The sequence below is a fragment of the Mirounga leonina genome, unplaced genomic scaffold, assembly GCF_011800145.1.
Source record: "Mirounga leonina isolate KUSES-001 unplaced genomic scaffold, KU_Mleo_1.0 Mir_165, whole genome shotgun sequence".
Lineage (NCBI taxonomy): Eukaryota > Metazoa > Chordata > Mammalia > Carnivora > Phocidae > Mirounga > Mirounga leonina.
Window position 1 is genome coordinate 10,746,352 of NW_023270415.1, and position 23,281 is coordinate 10,769,632.

Below are 23,281 nucleotides of genomic sequence, written 5' to 3' on the forward strand. Positions count from 1 at the left end.
AGGAGGAGGAGGAGGAGAAGAAAGAAGAAGAAGAAAACCCACAGAATTGGAAAAAATGTCTGTAAATCATATGTATAATAAGGGCCTTGTATCTAGAACTTAGAAAGAATTTTTATAATCCAATAATAAAAAAGAAAACAATTTAAAAATGGGCAGTGAATCTGAATAAACATATTCCCAAAGATTTACTGATGTCTAATAAGCATGTGAAAAGATGTCCATTACTCATTAGGGAAATGCCAATCAAAACAATAATGAGATACCACTTCGCACTTATTAGGATGGCTATAATTTAAAAAAAAAACACAGTAACAAATGGAATGTAAAATGGTACAGACACTTCGGAAAATAGACAGTTCCTCATATGCTTAAATATAGATTTACCATATTATCCAAAAATTTCAGTTTCCAGGTGAATGCCCAAAAGAACTGAAAACATATGTCTTCCTAAATGCTATACATGAATCTTCAAGAACAGCTTTACTGATAATATCCAAAAAGTGGAAATAACCAAGATCCCAAAATATCCAGTTGACGAATGGATAAACAAATGTGGTATAACCGTATAATACAATATTATTCAGCCATTTAAAAAAAGAATGAAGTACTGATTTATGCTACAACATGAACTTTGAAAACATCATGTTAAGTGAAAGAAGCCAGATACAAAAGGCCGCATATTGTATGATTGCATTTATATGAATTGTCTAGAATAGGCAAATCTATAGATACTGAATATAGATTTAGTCATTGCCAAATGCTGAGGGAAGAAGGGAATGAGGCACCGACTACTGTGTTATGGAGCTTATTTGGGGAATCATGAAAGTGTTTTAGAATTAGGGAGTGGTGATTGTTGCCCAACTTTATGAACACACTAAAAAAGTCACAGAAGTGTACATTCTAAAAGGTGAACTTTATGGTATGTGAATTGTACCTAAATTTAAAAAAAAATCATAGGAACTATTTTGGGGCTCCTCACTTGAGTGGCCTGAGCCAAGAACTAAAAAAAAATTTCAGCTCAGTTACTATTACTTCTTACTGTTGTCCAGTATGATTCAAATTCTCTTTTCTTATCATCTAGCTCATCTAATGAGAACCCGTCCCCTCTGTTTTAGGATGACTTACCTTTTTCCTAGTGACTGTGGAAGATTCTCACTTATTCTACTGATCAAAGGATGTGAGACATGGGGCAGACCCCATGAGACACATTGAGCTAAATGTCATGATATGTTAGTAGTTCAAAGGGGGAAGATAGGAAGGGACTTCTAGGGCAAGCATGCTCAATTTTTCATTTGCCTTAAAAATTAATGGTTTTAAATTATGTAAAATATGGTATTAAAATACTATGTATCTGATACTAATGGTCCCAAGGATCACGGCCACTGGTTAAAATATGACCTGAGCAATTCAATTGTTAAAAGAGGAAGAGAAGGGCAAACTTTTTGAAAGCCAAAGCTAATTATTCATGCAATTCCTGGGGCATTTGATCTTCATACATCTTAAGTTATAATAGTTGTTATTCATATCAGGAGTTTTAGCATTTCCTGAATCAGAAAATACAATAATACTGGTATTTATTTTCACATTCTGGCTACCAATAATTTTGTATAATTCTTCCATGGAACAAAAGGAGGAGGTATACCTGGCTGTCATTGGAAGCCCAGAAGGAAATTATAGAAAGGTACTGTTGGTTGTCCAAACCTGAGCTTCGACAATTATATAAAATAGCTGATTCAGTGCAGCTCTGGCTAGGTATATGCAGATCTATCAGAAACTGTTTCCAGAATGAGGAAGATGACACAGAGCATTGCAACAAAAGGTAAAAGTAAAGAAGAATGGCATTTGAGATTATTGTGATGCAACACATAGAAGAGCAGAGAAAGGGACAAAAATGCTTTTTTTTTTCATTTTTCTCCCGAAAAATATTTTTTAAAGGGGATCTGTGAAATAAGAGAGAAAATAAGGCTTTGCAGGATAGGAGGACAAGATACCATATGATTAAATAGTTGAAAGATCTAAATTAAGGTAATCAATTATTAAATAAAATGTGTTCTATTTTGACAACTATTCCTTTGTAACCTAGAAGGCCTGGTCACATTTAGAATTTTTGTGCTCCTTGGAGTTTTGCAATGAGAGCTTCCCTGTGGGAGAGCCTGGATGCCTGCAGCCCTGCGTCTCTTCTCTTTTCACTCTGACTTCATCCCATAGACAAGGGGCCTTCTGCACTTGCCTGGGGATGTCTGAGTCCAAACTATCCACATTTATTTAGGCAAACTACAGCTACTTGGTAGGTTATATCTGCCCTTGGGAGCATGGTCTCCATGAAGAGATCTGTGGAGACCCAGGAAGTGGGCTTGGGCAAGGAATTCCAGGGTTCCAGTTACCTAAATGTGACCTGGAAGGGGACATTCTAGAAGGGGACACGGGATTCTCCCCCACAGATTCCTCACCGTATGGGGAAGGGTACTTCCAGAGGAAAGCCTAAGAGAGGCTCTCTCAAGCACAGAGCCCAGAGCAGGGACCCCTCCAGTCTGGGTCAAGGGCTGGTGTTGACAAGACAGTTCTATCTCAGAGATAAAACACTTCTCCTGATGTTTGGTAGAGCAGACAAGGAGGTAAGAAAAGAAGTGAGATAAACAGAAAAATGGTAAAGACAGTAAGACTTAGTTTGCTGCAAAACAAGTTGAGCTTCAATAAAAACATTCTAAAAAAGAAAGAGTAGAAAAAGAACCAGAAACCAAGGGAAAGGGTAAAAACCCAGAAGAGGAAACTTGGAGAGATCATTCCAGAAAACTTAATTCATCACACTCAGGCCTATGGACAAAATACAGCCAAAATTAGAGCTGGGTTGTGAAGAAGTAAAATGTGAAAGAAAGAGATTTTGATGAGCATTTTTTTGTTTGTTTTTAGTCTAGTTTAAGAAACACTTAGCACTCACAAAGATTAAATGTGGTCAGTAGGAGAGGAGTCTTGCAAAGCAAGACAGACTATTGATGATGAGGCAGTCAGGAAGGCAGACAATATGGCGGAAGGAGCTGGGTGTGGAAGAAGAAGGCTGAAGAGGGAAACTTCCCTCCTTTCACCCTAGGTAAAGAGTCATGAAGCTGAGTGGGGCCCTGGGGTGGAGAAGCAGGCTAGCTACAGTTTGTCATGGAGCAGCCATGAGTATTATTTTATTTTATTTTTTTAAAGATTTTATTTATTTATTTGAGACAGAGAGAGCACATGAGAGGGGGGAGGGTCAGAGGTAGAAGCAGGCTCCCCGCCGAGCAGGGAGCCCGAAGCGGGACTCGATCCAGGGACTCCAGGATCATGACCTGAGCCGAAGGCAGTCGCTTAACCAACTGAGCCACCCAGGCGCCCCAGCCATGAGTATTATTTTAAGCAGCATCAAAAATAAACCTGTATTTTTGCTCTTGAGTTCTTTCCTTCTCTTCCAATATGGGCATACAGAGACAATTCTATTTAAATTTTTTTTCCATCATCCCAAATCCTGAAGACTCTAAAGAATTGTTTCTTGTAAACAATATTAATCTATAAAATGTCTAACAATTTACAATTAAAATTTCCCTCCATAGATGGAGCATGGGAGTCTCATTTAGAAAATAATTTTTGCCGTTAATGAAAAATTTCTTTCACAAGAAGTCATTTCCTAGCCATCTTTGTTAATAAAATATGATAAACTGCTATTTTATATTTAATCATTACCTATGCAGTTCATTATTTTAAACCGTAAGCTCTGTTGAATTTAAAGCAAAATGCCTTTGCTCTGGGGATAGTGGTTTAATTGACTAGTGACTTAATTGACGACATTTAAGGAGCAGAAAAGAGAGTATCAGATTTGTACACAAAAGCAGAGACTGGAAAATTTCCTCTTTTTATTGCAGCTGGATATTCTACATGACAGGAAAAATTAAACTGGGATTTAGAGACTCTTTCTTATACCGTAGAATGGAGAGCTTTTACAATTTTACTTTAATTACCTTCAGATTTTTATTTGTTGTCTAAATTAATCAATGAAAGTTTTTGTCTTCCATTATTATCACCTTATCTCTGAGCAAAATTACTTTCTGTCATATCAGAGACAGACAAATGAAGAGTTTTCAGAAACAGAATACTACTTTTCTGAATTTTCTAGAACATTGATATTCTTTCGGTACCCAATTCAATAATCAATATGGATCCATATTTAATTGATTAAGAATACTGTATTACAGGGTAACTCAGGCTCCCAACTTTTTCAAGTTTTTCCAAATATTTGCCCCCATCCTCTATTTGGCAGGTCCACAGATATATATTTGGTGAGCAGTTTTCAGTGGAAACAAAGGGGCCTGTAACACTGCAGATGTATTAGTGTCCAATTTTATCAGCTGAGTTGCCACTAAGTTTAGGTCTCCAACTTTGTCCACTCTATAACCAGGGTCATGAATAACCACAGCTAATATATTCTGAGCACATCTGCCACATAGTGTTCTGAGACTGTAACATATATTAAAACAATCTTCACAACAACCCTCTGAGATAGATAATGTTATGATCCTCATTTAACAAATGAGGACACTGAGGCACAGAGAAGATACATACCATGCAAGGAAGTACCAGCATGAGGACCTGAAACTTCAACAGTCTGGTTTCATCCCACAAGCTTTCAACTACATTCCCTCCAAATATTATCATTGCTATGCTATTAATTAAGAACATGCTATTTAGAAGTATGATGAAGGTAATTTTGAGGTTATCATGCCTTTTTTTCAGTCTATCTTTTTGATAGCCTAATAGTTGCTGCCTCTATGGAGAGAGAAAATCCAATCCCTAAATAAAGTTATTAAGATAAAGAGCTATGAGCTGATATTTCTGATTGTCTCAAAAATCACTTTTCTTTTATTTTGCTTTCAAACTTAAAAATGTATTTATTAATTCTAACATTTGGGAAAGAACTGAGAAAGTGTTATAACTAGTACACACTTGTATGTAATAATTTTAATACATACACACTTAGAAATAAGGGCATATAATTTAATTGTTATAATTTGTTTACTGTAGTACATTATTATGTTGCTGTAAAAACTATAAAAATTCTTTGTATCACAATGCAAAGCACAGATACATGGAAAAGATCCCCTCCTCTACCTCTATTCTCTTCACCAATTGCTTCAGTACCAGATGAGGAAAGAAGACAAAGAACTAAAGAAAAGAAGGAGAAGTGACCATCACCTTCGTCCCAAAAGGGCTATCTGATCTCTACGTTGAGGGCATAGTTATAGCCACTCTGGCTAATATTTAAAATGGTACTTTCTAGGGGCACCTGTGTGGCTCAGTTGGTTAAGCATCTGCCTTTGGCTCAGGTCATGATCTCGGGGTCCTGGGATGGAGTCCCACATTGGGCTCCCTGCTCAGCAGAGAGCCTGCTTCTCCTTCTCCCTCTGCTTCTCCCCCTGCTTGTGCCCTCTCAGTCTCTCTCAAATAAATAAATAAAATCTTTAACAATAAAATAAAATGGTACTTTCTAGTGGGATCTCTTAGAGTGGGATGATCAAAGGGAGCAGATTTGCATGGATCTGAACATCTTGGAGCTTCCATAAAGTTAGGTGAGAAACTCAGCGGTAATTTACCATCTTTCTCTGGTTCACGTGCAACACAGAGTTGTTTTCATATGATCTATGATTTTCATAGATCATGGTGTCTTTTCAACTCTGTCTCTCCTAGGTGGGTTCTTCATCACGCCTACACTGTAAATATCATTCATTATAACACTGTGTTGTCATGTTTCTTGGATGTCGGCATTCTCCTGATAAAAGTGTTATAAATTCTTTCATGGGATGTATGCCTTAGTGAAATGTAGTGATAACTTTCCCTTCATTGCTTGACTAAAAAGACACACACACAGAGGCACACTTATCAGGTAAAGAAGGAAACCACTTTGTAGGACTCAAATCAATGGAAACGGCTCTATGTATGAGCAGTACTTTTTCTTAGGTGGAACTCAAAAGCATCCTGCCAAATTCCAAGACAGAAAAGTCACTCTAATGGTATTTTGTATCCTCCAGCCTATTTGAGAAGAAAAACATCAGTGCTCCTTGGACACAAATGGGAAGCAAAGGTTGTGATTATCATGTGCTGCATCTAGGAAAATATTATGTCTCTATTGTCCCTCTGGGAAATAATTAGGGGAAAATACCAAAGGATCAATGCAAACTCCAAGTTGTTTATGAAAGTCTTTTCTGTACCAGTGGAACTATTATTTCAGCCTCCCCTGTGATGAAAAATTAATATGCAGGAGAGAGAAATTATACCTAGTATAGTGCCTTAAAAGAAATGATTTAATTTAATAATTTATTATATATGGTTTTTCCTATTTAGCAAATAGATGATTACTAGGGATAGATTTAGGAAGTCACCTAGCAACTTGGTCCTTTGTACCAGCCCATAATGAATGGGGGCTGTTTTGGTTTGGTTTGTGATAGGACAGATTTGGTTGCCTTATCCACATTACTTAGTGATAGAAGCACATAATCCATTGTGGAACTTGGGAAATCCATTACTATAAGAGGTCTTGGATTCAAATTCTGTAGCTGAATTTGGACAAAATTAAATCATTGGAGCAACAACAATAAAAAATACACCAAGAAATTAAGTCATCATGAGAAAAGAGAAACCCGAATCCTTGCACCTTAAAACCAGTGACTGGTCTGGAATCAAGAGAGCAATGCTCTTTTTGCTGGGCCTTATCTGGGTGGGGGTGGGGGGGTCAGTGCCTTTTTCTGTAAGAATCAGGTTAAAGCTGTTTCTGAAGACAGAATGTCCAACTCAGAAATAAGCGAAATATGCCCCACTGATCTTTCTTGGCTGTCTCCCCAGGGGTGTCAACAAGGTTTCAGGATAATGTTTTGTTTTTTGTTTTAAGATTTTATTTATTTATTTATTTATTTGACAGAGAGAGACACAGTGAGAGAGGGAACACAAGCAGGGGGAGTGGGAGAGGGAGAAGCAGGCTTCCCGTGGAGCAGAGAGCCCGACATGGGGCTCGATACCAGGACCCTAGGATCATGACCTGAGCCGAAGGCAGACACTTAACGACTGAGCCACCCAGGCACCCCGAGGATAATGTTGTTTTTTAAAACTGAATGGGATGTCTGATCTGAAAAAGTTGCCACAGTTTTTGAAGAATCCATTCTCAGACCCCTTGAAATGGTGGTTCACATTCAGTCTTGAGGTGCAAAGCCTCTGTTGATTGCAATATAGGACCATCAGGGAGGAAACGGAAGAACAGAACATCTGGGATTGTCATGTGATTTAATATCAGAACTCTGTTTTTAGCTATTACACACACATATGATGATATTCACCAGAGAAACGTTTCTGTGGGATGTGGTAAGAAAAATATAATATTCTGAATTTCATGCTTCTAAAAGTAGAGAAATGCGGACTTTAAATATTTGCTGCAGTGCTAAGGGCTTTCTGCTGTGTAGCTCCTGGTCTGTATTGCAAGCGTTTTGGAAAGGCTTCATGTGATTGTGCATGTTTTTAAATGAATCAATGGATTACAAAGGAGACCCAGAAAGAAATATTCAGAAGAACCCCTCCCCCACACCCCGGTGCTTGATCAACCAAAACAAGCAAGCAAACAAACAAGACAAACCAAACAAGCAAAACGAACAAACTGTGGACACTTGAAGAAAATTAAGGCAACAGAAAGTAATCACACTAAAATCTTAAAAGAAGAATGATAAAGGCAAAATTATATTTCATCCTTACCTCATAAACGGTGAATTTGTAAAACTAGTCTCTCACTATTTTTAATAACATTATTTAATTAATAATAATTTAATAATATTTTGAATTTTTGCTTTGTTTTGTTTGTTTGGAAGAAAGAAAAAAATTTCTCAGATCTAAAACTATGTCTATTTGTGAAAGTTTAAAGAGTTGTAAAATGGAATAGAGATTCGCACAGCTCTGTCCATTGGAAATATAATGAGATGCACATATGTGCTTTAAAATTTTCAAGTGGCCACATTTGAAAAAGAAAAAAGTGAAATTAGTTTTAATAACGTATTTTGTTTAATCCAATGTACCTAAAATACTCTCACTTCTACATTTAATCAATATTTAAAATTATTGGGATATTTTGTATATTTTTTCACACTTTCTTTGAATCCAGTGCATACAACACATTTCAACTTGGACTGGCCACGTATCTCATTTCTAGTGTTCAGTAGCCACATGTGGCTACTGCTTATGTATCTCCCATATCGGACCATGCAGTTTTAACACAAAGGTGAAGGGCCCCATCTTTGGATTGGACCAATTTTTGTTCAAAACAAAACATCAGAACTCTGTTTTTCGCTATTACACACACATATGATGATATTCACCAGAGAAACGCTTATTAGCTACTTGCCTTAGGCAAGCAACTTCCCTTCTCCTTTTTCTATAAATTGGAGAGAATAACATCTAACTCCTAGAGTTTTGCGAGAATTGAAATCAGTGCTGTAGGCGAGACCTTTTCACTTGCACCTGCCTTGTGGCCGTACCCAATAAAGAAATGGTAGAGAGCCATTTGGAATGCAACGTAGATTACTACAGTGCTGCCGTTATAGTCAGTTGAAAACAATTCTCCTAATGTTGTCCTACCTGCTGTATTCCATGTAAAGTGAAGGCATGCCCACACCAAGTGAGGCCGAGCCGTCTGGCCCCATGGCAAAGTGTGAACACTGAGCACATCGCTTCTGTTTAGGTTTTGAAATGTATATACATTTTTGAGATTGGACTTTTCTAAACCTCACATTAGGAGCTGCGAGTGGGCAAACTTTTGGCATTCAAGCATGCGATCCTCATAAGGAAGAGCAAATGAGCCTCTCCACCACCTCGGAAGGGCTACTGACATTATTGGTAAGTCATGGAGGACCTCAGGCCACAAGTGCTCAGTCAAGTGAGGTGAATGAATTCCCAGAGCCCCTGGATACCATCTAGTCAGGCATACTGTCTAGCACCAGGATACACTCTCTTAATATTTTGGAAGAATTTATTGTCCCCTCTTGATCCTCAAAGAATGGTTAATGGTTACTGGCTCCTCAGAGGATACTAGTGGTCTCAAGACTAGGATTTAAAAACTTGACCATGGTGGCAGTGATGAAGAGGCTTATGAAGCCCTGTGGTACACACCGGGCTATTACTGACTCATAAAACCCAGCCATCTCTGACCCGACGGAATTTACACTCCGTATTCCAGAAGTGAATGGTTCGGTGTTTCTTTTTGGTTTGTTTGTTTACATTGCAAAATCATGTTTATCAAGATCTCTGCACCCTGATTAATCAGTAATTTTAGAATTATTGAGAAGACACAACCAAAGAAAGTCAGAGCTGTTCATCTTCATGGCTGAGCTGCCTTTCTCTTGAGGGAGGGGAGCATGGTGGTAAACGAGGTGGCCGGTGACTCAGGGAAAGGCTTGTGAACGCTATCCCTGAAAGCGTATCATGAAATCACCTATGGCAAAGTATCTTCTCAAGATAGCTCAGGCTTCTATGTGTGTGTGTGGGGGGGGGGACACATAGAGCAGGACCCTGTGATGATGAAAGCAATCGTTTTTCTTTTCTTTTTTCTTTTTTCTTTTTTTTTTAAAAGATTTTATTTATTTATTTAAGAGAGAGAGAATGAGAGACAGAGAGCATGAGAGGGAGGAGAGTCAGAGGGAGAAGCAGACTCCCTGCCGAGCAGGAAGCTCGACGCGGGACTCGATCCCGGGACTCCAGGATCATGACCTGAGCCGAAGGCAGTCGCTTAACCAACTGAGCCACCCAGGCGCCCCGAAAGCAATCATTTTTCTTTTTATTTTCCCAGCTTTGCAACATGGAACCCAAACGCAACAGTAATCTGAATAGACTTCCAATGACTAAAAGATCCCCTTTGATTTTCACTACTCAGCAGCAAATGCAACGCATTCTGAGCATGCAAAGTAGTTCAGCTGAGTTGAACAGCTGAGTCGATGCTTTTCATAAAAAGCCACTCACAGCCCAAATTCAGGGAATCAATATCTTGACCCATATTAACAAAGCAGCTGAGGATTTTAAGGCTCATTTAAATCAGACAGGGCACCAAAGGCAATGCCCCACTTGACTGGGGGTGGGGCTCGATGGATATTTACTTGGAAAGCGAAGTTAAGTGCTCTTTGTCATCCTCACACCGAAGGGACACAGGCTCTGAGGCCTCTAAGGCTGAAGTCTGGTCTGACGTGACGTAGTTAGGCTACACACAAGGAAGGAGGAGAAAATCACATCCGTCCGTCTGGGCTGGAGAGAAGAAATCTTCTCTGTTTTGCCCGTTCTGTGGCAATATGCTGAGCACAGACAGCATATTCCATCAATCTGCGACCCTGTCTACAGGAAGAGCATTTCATCACTTTTCAAACTGCGAGGTGAGGTGTTTTCTGGCCTCACAAGACATGCTGCTTCCTTATAAATCAGTGTGGCAAGGCTGCCCCATATACCTAGTTCTTGTTTAGCAAGAGACCTGAACCAAAGCATTGTGCCAAGTCTAGCTGTTTGCAACGCACGCAAAACAGCTAGAAACCCCATGGTGTTTAGTTTAACAGGCCCCTGTGAAGATAATATTTATAATAAATTTATAATAAATGTGCAATATTGAAATTTTCTCTCATCACCGCCTCCCTGATGGGTCTGTAGGGGAATTCAGTTTGGGGAATGAAGAGACATTCTTGGAGGGGGCTTTGTGATGATCTTGGAAAAAATGCGACATCCCTGCCTAGTGGACTAAACCTCCAAGAGAAAGCTCAAAGGCACAACTTCTTCTATTTCTGGTTCTACGGCTTGTTTGCCCAAGTACAAAATGCAGATGATAAGTGGCTTGTTAAATTATGAAAAGGAATTACTAATTAAGATGATTAGAAAATATTTTGTGATTAGGAAATTAACTATGGAAGGTTCTGCAAGTTATAATAAAGCAAGACTCTGCTCTTACTTTAAAATATAGTAGGCCTTTCCAAGATACACACTTCAGCATTCCATGTCACTTATTTTATATCTGTTCTTAAGAGTGTGGGCACCTTCTCGAACAAAAAACTGGGGCGCAAGCTTAACGTATGTGACTTTAAAAAATACACAAAATGTGACTGGAAGAAGTTATTGCTCTCCAGGGTACAGAGACTTATAAATGGAATGTGAAAATATCTCTGTCTCTACCCAGTCCCTGTCTCTTGTGAGGGGAATGAAATAAATGGGAGAAGCCAGATTCCCCATGGGATATCTTTGTCTCTAGAATTGGACAAACATCTCCCATTGGAGAACCTGATAAGCAGGCACAATTCTTCAGAAAGCATCCAGGCTGCTCTTCAGAAAGCATCTACCTTGGAAGGTAGAAATATGGTGTCTTCTGGCTATGATCCTACCATGGCTCCTGGCACTCAGACTTTAGGGCCAGAACATTCTCCAAGTGCCCTGCCCACTTCTAATGCTTCCTGTCCCAGGGGTTCCATTGGGAATAATTGAAGAGAACATGGTTGTGCCATTGATGCCAGGAGAAAAAAATATTTTTGAGTGAAATAATGCTCACTATTTGGGTAAATGGAATTTTTCTTTGGATATGTTCAGTGTTGGATTGATAATAAGCATGTGGGAAATTGAAAATTAAGTACTCTATGCCATTTGGAATTCATCTAGGTCATGACCAGAGGAGGGTCTTTTGGTTTTCTGGAGACATGCAGTTATTAGGTTATGATTAATGACCTATGAACAGTTTTGCAAAAGCAAGGACTCTTGACATGTTCTGGGAAAAATCCAGTTACAGCAATTTTTATCTCTTCTATTTCCCTCTGGAGGTAAATATGGGTATGGTATTCATTGCCATTTCTTTCTATGTACTCTTGGATAATTTTAAAGACCTTGAGAACCCTCATTTTATTTCTAAACTTTCCTTTATAAGCCATATACAGTTAGGCCCTTTTAGGGGGAGGAGAACTAAATAAACAATTAAATCAAAGAACATCTCAATAACATTATAATGCCTTTCCACTTTTCATTTACCAACTGGAATTTGTCTGGTTTTCTTCAATCAAAAGATTTTCTATGTCACCATAGCTTCATTCCACATTATCCCACGGTCACGTCTAAGTTCTTAAGATTCTTTTTCTCAGAAGTTGTATTCAATAGACAAGCTACCACCTAAATCCCTTCTAAAGCTCCGTGTACTCTTTGAGAACTTATGTCAAGAAGGTAGAGCAACACCTCACAGGATCCGCCCCTCTCCAGGGTCTGTGGGAAGCTAAGTCCTACTAGGCGGTCCTGAATAACAGAACATTGCAGTGAAATATGGAATTTAAAATTGCCTTTTCTCTACAAAGTGGCATATACAAGAACAAAAAAGTGCATTTCACTCTTCACGGGGACGAAGAAGGAATAATAGCAGGCTAGTTAATGCCACCACCAACCACATTGGTTAACATCCTGGGAGAGCTCACGAGCCCACGTTGTTTTAACCTCTGCATTGCTCATTTCGATCTCCCCATGAAGGAGGAATTATTGTCACCTCCTTTTTATAACTGAGGAAACTGATGTAACCAAGAGGTTAAGTGACTTGCTCATGGTCATGCCACAAGTAAATAGCAGAGTCGGGATTTGAGTCAGGGGGTAAAAAAGGTAGAAAATATCAAGTGGAAAGTAGCATCTAATAGGTCATTGCTTAATTCAACATTGGTTTTTATAAATATTATTGAAAATTACAAAAATGACCAAATCTTATAGCAAGCCTTCTTTAAGCAAGGATCCATGGATCCCTGGCAGAGTCACAGATGACCTTCAGTTTTATGGAAATCTGGTTGAGTGTATGCATGTGTCTGCAGCGGTGGTCAAGAGCATTATTCAATTTTTAAAGGGATCTGAGACAACATCCTGCCCCCCCAACCCCCAGTAATAAGCCTCTATTAGGACCCAAGGACACACTCTGTGTACCTTCCCCTAAATTCTGCAGCAAGTCTAGCCATTAGCATTCTGTGAGCTAAAGCCTAGTGAGGTACTTGTTCTAGTAATTTACCAAGTTACCTGATCTCGTAATCATGAGAAATTGGTTGAGACGTCAGTGAGCATCCATGCCATGACCATGCTTGCTGCCCCAGCTGCATCAGCAATTGGCTATACTTATATCCGGGACACTGGGCTAGATTTGCAATGGTACCAACCCAATACTTCAATCCAGTCTTGTTGGCCTTGCAGTCAGTAAAACTTCCTAAGGTGGCAAGAGTTTGATCATCAGTGTCATGCATTTTTATTCTTTGCTACATCTGTTTGATTATCTTAGCAGAAGTTCGGAGAGTCTATTGCAGGCATGATAATCAGGTGCCATGAAATCAGAATCCTCACAAGAGATTTTAGAAACCACTTAAAAAAATTTTTTTTAAGAAACCATTTTTGATATGCTAAATACCACTGGTGAAGTCAGTTGCTGCAGGTTATGTTATCTAGAGGCAGATGCGGGGTACCTATTGGGAATCAGCACCCATGGACAGGAGGGAGAGGAAGCAGAATTGGGCAGAAGGAAAAGTCAAATCATGATGCAGGCAGAGCAAAGCCTGAACTCACCCATCGAGAAGCTCTGCAGCATATACCGCCCAGCAGAGTTGTCTGGTTTCAGGATGAAATGGTGGCACCTTTATACACTTGCCTCAATCAGTCATTGGATGCGCATGCCTTTGGGAGAGGAGACTGTGCAGCAGAGGCAAACTCTTCACGAGCTGACAGCTGGAGGCTGTGCGCTGAAAACTGGGCCACAAATCCTTCTTCCAAGTCAAACCTGGGTCCAGGGCTCCTCATGTCCACTGTAACCCATGCCCATTGCTTCACACCAGCTCGGAGAGCACCTTCTTTAGGATTTGGGAGGCCCTCTCTTCTTTGGGGAAGAAGAGAAAGGACGGTTGGCCACATGAACCAGAGCCCCTGACATGACTGTGGATCTCAGGGGTACAACAGACACTGACCCTCTTTTGTCTTCCACTCTCCATTGGAGACTGCCCTCCCCTTCCCCCCACCACTTCTGCTGCTCTCGGTGGCTTACCTGATGGCATGACTAACACTGTCATCCCTGAGAAGGCCATGCACTTCTCAGGCCATGGCTTATCTGTTTGTCATCAAAGTTGAGCAAGGGAGGGCCAAAGGGCACCCAAGTGGGCCACCTGGATGCCCACTATATTCCTCTCTTTTATGTGTAACAGCAGGCCTACCTCCTCCTCCTGGTGACCAGGGCCAACTGTCCCCTCCAGAAACTTGAATCAACTTCTTGCTTGTTGGTCCCTTGGCATAGGGAGTCTAGTGTCCAGGAAGGAGTAGCAGCTTATAATTAATGGGACACTTGCTGTATCCTCTGCTGGAATATTCTGATACTAAGAACCAAGATCTCTAAATTTCTATAACCTAGAGTTGTGGGAATAGGAGGCATAGATTCCCAAAGTGGGTGACTGGAACTGGAAGTAAGCAGGACCACAGAACGAATAAACAAACAAAACTCTATCCTTGACTATTTTTCTTTTTCTATTAAATCTTATTTAAAAATATATATATATATGTTGGTACTCTGAGCTGCTCTGAAGAAAAATGCTATATTTAGAAAGATTCTTACCAAGAATTCTTGTTGAAGAAGGGTGCTATTTTTTTTCCAATGAAAAATGTAGGCCTCCCAAATAATTTGGAAGAAGACATGTTTACTATCCTTATAAGCCCTTCATATTTCTTCTAATATGTGGTCACAGGTTTTATAGCGCCTCATACTGGACCCAGAGCTTTATGGATGTTTTTAAATCTGTATTTACAAATACCCATCAGACCACAGCTTGAACCCAAGCTGACACCTGCAAGCAGCGAGCAGTAAAGTGATGACTTAAGGTCTGGGAAGGAGGCACCTCACCAATGAGGGGGAGGGAGGAGAGATCCATTAATCTGCGATTTCACCTGTGCACCTGTTTTGTTTCCCCAAAGCCCCCAGAATTTTAATCATCTCTTTCCCAACTGATACAAGTTGCTGATATTCATGCTTTTAACAAAGGAGTAAACAAAATCTGTAACACTGCTTTTTTTTTTTTTTTTTGAGCCTTCCTGATTTTAAAGGTTAGTAAAGTAATTTGAACATCTCATGCCAGGTAATGAAGGAACATGACAACTTAGTAGCTCATTTTTGAGACACTATTATAGCTGAAATGTTTCTTATCTTCATTTTTTTATGCTTGTGTGATTGCGATAATTGAAAATACATAGTACAAACAGCTCCTTGGAGGGCTCCCTTTTCAGGCAAGCAAGAGATTGAACCAAAGGAATGTATGACCTGGAAAACAAATTTGAGTAAAAACAAGGGACAATGGCTACTGTTTATCCGAGCCCCACATTCTAATGAAACTAATTAGACTCTGAAAACTGTATTTCAAAGAAAGGAATGACAATTCCAATTTAAGCTTTCCTTACTCTGCCTAGTTTCAAGAAATATATAATGTATGTTATGGTACTGCTGATTATAAACTTCCATAGAAAATGCTGTAGCAGAACCCTGATAGAATCTGCAACTTCTCAAAGTTTTAGAAAATGAGCTTCACATGTAATAAACAGGTCAACTATACATATTCCTATAGATGATATTTACATTTTAAGCAAACTCACAAAAAAGGATAATAAAGAACCGGGTAATTCAATATTTATAGAGTAATTTACTTGGGTATCTCTACAGGGAAGAAAATGAACATCTTTGGGCATCCACATTTTAAAAAGCCCAAACAATTCTTTACACAGAAAATTAGCTATAAATTTACCTCTTATATGTGGTAAAGTATGAACAAGTGTCCTCTTTAGACAGAATTAATATATTGGCTATTCTGTTTCAGTGGTATTCAAAATACCAATATATTGTTATCCAAGCATGCAAATAAAAGCTATTTAGTTGGTTATGCAAACCCACCAGACTCCTCAAAAAAGCATCCTCTATTCTACTACATTTTCAATTTTCCTATAGAACGACTTTAAACGGACATAGGGAATATCTCCCCCAAATCATAATTATAAAGAACCGCTTCTATTTTCTTTAGGATTATTATTTCTCTGGAAATGTTAGACTAAATAAACCAGCACTTTTGAAAAAAATACAATAAAATGACTTTGTTGGGAAAAGCAAAGCAATGGAATCCACATTCCTGTTTCAAGAATTTCTGTCTGCTAGTCTTTTTTTTTTTTAAAGATTTTATTTATTTATTTGAGAGAGAGAATGAGATAGAGAGAGCATGAGAGTGGGGAGGGTCAGAGGGAGAAGCAGACTCCCTGCCGATCAGGGAGCCCGATGCGGGACTCGATCCTGGGACTCCAGGATCATGATCTGAGCTGAAGGCAGTCGCTTAACCAACTGAGCCGCCCAGGCACCCTTGTCTGCTAGTCTTAAGACAATCATTTCCAATTTCATTTAGACAATCAGTTCTGATTTATAAAGTTTTCCCAAGTTTGTATTTAGAGCAGTGCTTAAGTAGGATTATTACTTGCATGCCTGAAATTTATTGAAATAGTATATTGCATGAATAAGAGTGAGGAATTTTGATAAAGAGCTATAAACAATAGCTTTAAGAACAGCAGCATTTGTAGATTTTTAAAATATTAATGAGAAATACAAGCAACAATAAATAAATATACACGTGGGAAATTACAATACTCAGAAATAGAAAGGCCAATTTGAACCTTGAATAATTCTGTGTTAGCTGTTAAAACTCTTTGCAGGTCAGGGGAACCTGGGTGGTTCAGTCAGTTAAGCATCTGCCTTTGGCTCAGGTCATGATTACAAGGTCCTGGGATCAAGCCCCACATCAGGCTCCCTGCTCCCTCTGCCCCTCCCCCCTGCTTGTGCTCTCTCTCTTTCTCAAATAAATAAATAAAATCTTTAAAAAACCCAAAAAACTCCTCACAGTCAAAGGGAGCATCGATATGGTGTTTTCTAACTCCAGCTTTGTGGCATACTAAATCAAGCCAATCTGTCCTCCCCAATTCCCTCATCTTTAGGACGGGGGTAATGGAACTTATTCCCTCCATTGATTACTGTAAGGATATACTAACTAAAAGACTTGGCCCAGAGTTAGTGCTCAGTAAAGTGTAAGCAGTACTATCAGAAATTAAAGTGGCAATCTAAATTGAAAAGTCAATATCATTTTAAATGTTGAACTAATGGATTTTAAATTTTCAAATGACAAGAAGGAAACTTAGCAAACTCGGCTCTTCAGCGTTGTTTGTAACTTTGGAATGTATGCATCTAAATTTCTTCAAAAAGACAGTAATATCACAACCTACATGGATAATGAGGATGTCTTTTTGCAGTCAATCTATTGGGAGTACTGAGACATCTTAGCGTGTATCTATGTCTGTTCCAAGTTTATATCCCATTGAAGAAATTGAGGCCCAGAGAAGTGAAGCTACTTGTCCTGAGAACTCATGGTATAGTCAAGATGAGGAGCTTATATCTTTTTTTTTTTGATGTAGTGTTCCATGATTCATTGTTTGCATATAACACCCAGTGCTCCATGCAGAACGTGCCCTCTTTAATACCCATCACCAGGCTAACCCATCCCCCCACCCCCCTCCCCTCTAGAACCCTCAGTTTCTTTCTCAGAGTCCATAGTCTCTCATGGTTCGTCTCCTCTTCCAATTTCCCCCCCCTTCATTTTTCCATTCCTACTATCTTCTTTTTTGTTTTTAACATATAATGTATTATTTGTTTCAGAGGTACAGATCTGTGATTCATCAGTCTTACACAATTCACAGTGCTCACCATAGCACATACCCTCCCCAATGTCTATCACCCAGCAACCCCATCCCTCCCACCCCCCACCACTCCAGCAACCCGCAGTTTGTTTCCTGAGATTAAGAATTCCTCATATCAGTGAGATCATATGACACATGTCTTTCTCTGATTGACTTATTTTGCTTAGCATAATACCCTCTAGTTCCATCCATGTCATTGCAAATGGCAAGATTTCTGGTTTTTTGATGGCTGTATAATATTCTATTGTGTTTATATATATATATATACACACCACATCTTCTTTATCCATTCATCTGTTGATGGACATCTTGGCTCTTTCCATAGTTTGGCTATTGTGGACATTGCTGCTGTAAACATTGGGGTGCATATACCCCTTCAGATCACTACCTTTGTGTCTTTGGGGTAAATACCCAGTAGTGCAATTGCTGGATCATATGGTAGCTCTATTTTCAACTTTTTGAGGAACCTCCATACTGTTTTCCAGAGTGGCTGCACCAGCTTGCATTCCCACCAACAGTGTAGGAGGGTTCCCCTTTCTCTGCATCCTCACCAACATCTGTCTTTTCCTGACTTGTTAATTTTCACCATTCTGACTGGTGTGAGGTGGTATCTCATTGAGGTTTTGATTTGGATTTCCCTGATGCTGAGTGATGTTGAGCACTTTTTCATGTGTCTGTTGGCCATTTGGATGTCTTCTTTGGAAAAATGTCTGTTCATGTCTTCTGCCCATTTCTTGATTGGATTATTTGTTCTTTGGGTGTTGAGTTTGATAGGTTCTTTATAGATTTTGGATACTAGCCCTTTATCTGATACTTTATGTGGAAAACGCAAATGACTCCACCCCCAAACTGCTAGAACTCATACAGGAATTCAGTAAAGTGGCAGGATAGAAAATAAATGCACACAAATCAGTTGCATTTCTATACATCAACAACAAGACAGAAGAAAGAGAAATTAAGGAGTTGATCCCATTTACAATTGCATCCAAAACCGTAAGATACCTAGGAATAAATCTAACCAAAGAGGCAAAGAATCTGTACTCAGAAAACTATAAAATACTCATGAAAGAAATTGAGGAAGACACAAAGAAATGGAAAAACGTTCCATGCTCATGGATTGGAAGAACAAATATTGTGAAGATATCAATGCTACCTAGAGCAATCTACACATTCAATGCAATCCCCATCAAAATACCATCCACTTTTTTCAAAGAAATGGAACAAATAATCCTGAAATTTGTATGGAACCAGAAAAGACCCCAAATAGCCAGAGGAATGTTGAAAAAGGAAAGCAAAGCTGGTGGCATCCCAATTCCAGACTTCAAGCTCTATTACAAAGCTGTCATCATCAAGACCATATGGTACTGGCACAAAAACAGACACATAGATCAATGGAACAGAATAGAAAGCTCAGAAATGGACCCTCAACTCTATGGTCAACTAAGCTTCTACAAAGCAGGGAAGAATGTCCAATGGAAAAAAAGACAGTCTCTTCAACAAATGGTGTTGGGAAAATTGGATAGCCACATGCAGAAGAATGAAACTGGACCATTTCCTTACACCACACTCAAAAATAGACTCAAATGGATGAAACACCTCAATGTGACACAGGAGTCCATCAACATCCTAAAGGAGAACACAGGCAGCAACCTCTTCGACCTCAGCTACAGCAACTTCTTCCTAGAAACAACGCCAAAGGCAAGGGAAGCAAGGGCAAAAATGAACTATTGGGACTTCATCAAGATAAAAAGCTTTTGCACAGCAAAGGGAAACAATCAACAAAACCAAAAGACAACTGACAGAATGGGAGAAGATATTTGCAAATGACATATCAGAAGAGCTTATATCTTGATTCTCACTCAACGTCAGGGCTGCCCATCCCACCTTCCCTTTCATATTCACCGGGCCAGCCAACACAACAATCTCTTCTTTTGTCTTCAGTCACTGGTAACTTGCCTCCCATTTCAGGGTTTCATTACTGATTGCCATACTCTCCATTCTTTTCTCACAAATACTCTTTACTCTCATCATGGTTGAAAATGAAGTACAAAGCCATGTTGTCCCCTTTTTTTCTGGGCACTCAGCTGGAGTACATTTCTGGCTTCTATTGTGGTTAAGTGAGCCAGGAACCATGGACTCTTCTCTAGTGCAATGTGATGTGTCCCACTTCCAACCCTAACCCATATGAGCCTCCCACTCCCAATCCTTATTTTTTCCACTCCACTGGCTAAATGGAGCAAATGCAGAAAACCTAGAAGGGGGTGAAGAAGGAATAGGGATGCTGAGTGGACTACATGGTGCACAACACCATCATAGCTTCCTCTTCCCATCACCTACTGAGTGTCACTGGTTAATGACATGAGTAAGAAATAAAATTTGTTGGTTAAGTCTTTGAGATTTGAGGTAGTTTGTTTAGTAGTTAGCCTATCCTCATTAAAATTCACACTCCAGATATTTTCACTATAACATATCTACTTGCTCCTTTTCCCAAGACCAATATTGGAGAATCTTCTAGAATTAATCTTTTATCAGATACCTTCTGAAATAGAAAAAAAAGAGTTGTGTGAAGACTAAAATAGACAGACTCACCATTTCAAGGAAATCATCAGGGTGAGAGAAGCAGCTCTGGAATTTCCACTATGGACAGTCTTAGGAGGGGGCAGTCCTGTTGAAACAGGGTGGGCAGGGGGGCTTGCCTAGAAGTTACGGACACACATTTTATTAAGATTGTTTAGTTGGGGTGGTTTGGTTGGGATATCAATCATTACATCCATGTGGGGAGTAAGATTTTTTTCATTAACTTGAGACTCTAAAGACATGGAATCCTCTGTAATGGAAATATTCTGGCAAGAGCAATTGGTTCACTGAAAGAAGAAACTGGTTGCCTTGAAAATGAAGATAAAGAGACATTTTTATACATTATAGATAGGGACCGAATTAAGTACATTTGTCAATATCTATTAAAATTTTACCAGAATAATTGCATACCATTTGACCTAATAATTTCAACATGTGGATTACCTATATAGAAACAAATATTCCAGTACTTATGGACACGTGTACAAAGAATTTTTTTTCAGTAACGTTTCCAGTGGTTGGAAAACAGCAAAAACAAAACAAAACAAAAAACAACCAAAAAAAGAAACACACACAGCCTCAATTTCTACTACTAGGAGAATGACTGAATATTTTATGGCACATCTCCATCTGTAAGAAATGTTACTCAGCTTTTGAAAATAATTAGTTAGGTCCCTGACTATCGACCTGGGGCCATGTCCATGGCATCCTGCTGAGTGAAAAAAAGTAAGTGGTGCTATAATGTGCATCCTGTCGTCCCGTTGTGTATAATCAAAGACAGAAACAAAATCCGTACATTTGTGCATGCAGGGGAAAAAATGGAGTAAAAGATGCTGTGGAAAGAGACAGACCAACCTATTGTCATATGTTAATTTAGAACAGTTGGGGAATAATACTGGCATGTTCTTTACACATTCCAGTGTTGTTTTACTTTCAAAAGTTATGCTTTCTGATGTTTTAAAAGGTACTAAGACAGAGAGGCCCTTGAGCATGGTGGCTGAGTGAATGGTATGTGGAGCCAGACTGTCTGGGTCACAGTCCAGGTCTTCCAGTCACCAGGTGGTGGAGCTTTGGACAAGACAGCCCACCTCCTCTAGTTTCAGTCTCCTCATGGAAGAATAATAAAACACATCTCCAGGGCTGCCAAAAGTGTTCGGTGATAGCAAAAGTTCTCTAAGCAGTTATTCATAACATACAAAACTCCCAAGAGCCTATTTGTATTGCATCCCCTGGTGATGAGCGAGCACTGTGCTGAGTGGAAAACTGGGGTGCATGCAAGGGGTGACCAGGTGACCCATTGTTTAGCTTTTTGCACGCAAATAGTCAGTTGCCCTGCTTTTTCCCGCCAAGTGTTGAGAGAGAATGAAAATGTGAAGGGGAAAAGAAAATAGTGATCAGGGAGTCTAGTAGCTGACGTCAGTGTTTCTCCATCTTCTCTCTTGAAAAACATACAATGGCGCTGCTGGTTGACTATGCTCTTAGGAATTGAATATCTCAGGTTGGTGTGTGGTGGCAGCCTGAGAACTTCGGCGGTGGCTTCCCTTCTGAGTCCTGATTCTAAGTTTCAGTACTAATGAGTTGCAGGAATCCAAAACACTTGAGTTTATTAAAAAAAAAAAAAAAAGTCTTGGGGCGCCTGGGTGGCTCAGTCGGCTAAGCGGCTGCCTTTGGCTCAGGTCATGATCCCAGGGTCCTGGGATCGAGTCCCGAATCGGGCTCCCTGCTCAGCGGGGAGTCTGCTTGTCCCTCTCCCACTGCCTGCCTCACCCCACTGCTCGTGCTCACTCGCTCTCTCTCTCTGTGTCAAATAAATAAATAAAATCTTTTAAGAAAAAAAAAACAACAAATCTTAAGCACTGCATGTCTCTGTTTTCATCTCTGCCTGTCTGACCCAGTCAAACACACACATGCACACACACACACACACACACTCATTCACACTCGCTTACATCTCTGCATTTGTTGGTCCTTTTCTGTATGTTCTTTTCCCCCTCAACCTACTTTTCCACAGACTCGGCCTCAAGTACAACCATTACATCACACTTCAGTCCTCTCTGACCAGGGCTACAAACTACTCCTACCTGATGGAGAGAAGAGATGCCTTTGGTGACCTTGAACATACAAAGTCACGATTCCTGGAATAAAGCTTATCGTGGAGCTCAGTGAGGCCAGTGGTCCCCTGCAATGCCAGAAATATCCCCCAATAACAAAGGAAACTGACTGGAGCTTCTGATTTCCTCTGTTGTCTTGGCCAACAAGGACACAATAGGACCAGGATGGTGCCAGTCAGTTTCTCAGGAATGGGTGGCCGCTTTACTCATAAGGGGCAATGGAGTTTCATCAGGTCAAATCTTCCCAATGCCCGTTGGGCTCCTTAGAAGGCAGGCCAGCTGATGTGTCGATATATGTATCTCTTCGCAAGTTTGTTTGCTCCACACTCTTTTTTTTTTTTTTTAAGATTTTATTTATTTATTTGTCAGAGAGAGAAAGAGCACAAGCAGGGAGAGCATCAGGCAGAGAGAGAAGCAGGCTCCCCGCTGCAAGGAGCCCGATGTGGGGCTCGATCCCGGGACCCTGGGATCATGATCTGAGCTGAAGACAGACGCTTAACCGACTGAGCCACCCAGGCATCCCAACTACACTCTTCTTCCTCCAAGTCCTCATCCTCACTGTCACTGCTCTCTTTAATGGGGGACAGAACACAGTTCAGACTCCACAGAAAATATACATGGAGCATTTGTTTTGTGCTCAGTGAGGGAGACAGACATGCACTGGATACCTTTCTTGTCCTTAAGGAGCTTTAAATCCACCTCTTACTAACCTGTCTTCTTCTTAACATGTTGTAATGTCCCAGAACATTAAATCATTTTCACTCATCCCAGGTCTATCTATTCTAATACAAACCAAAGATGCATTGGAAAAT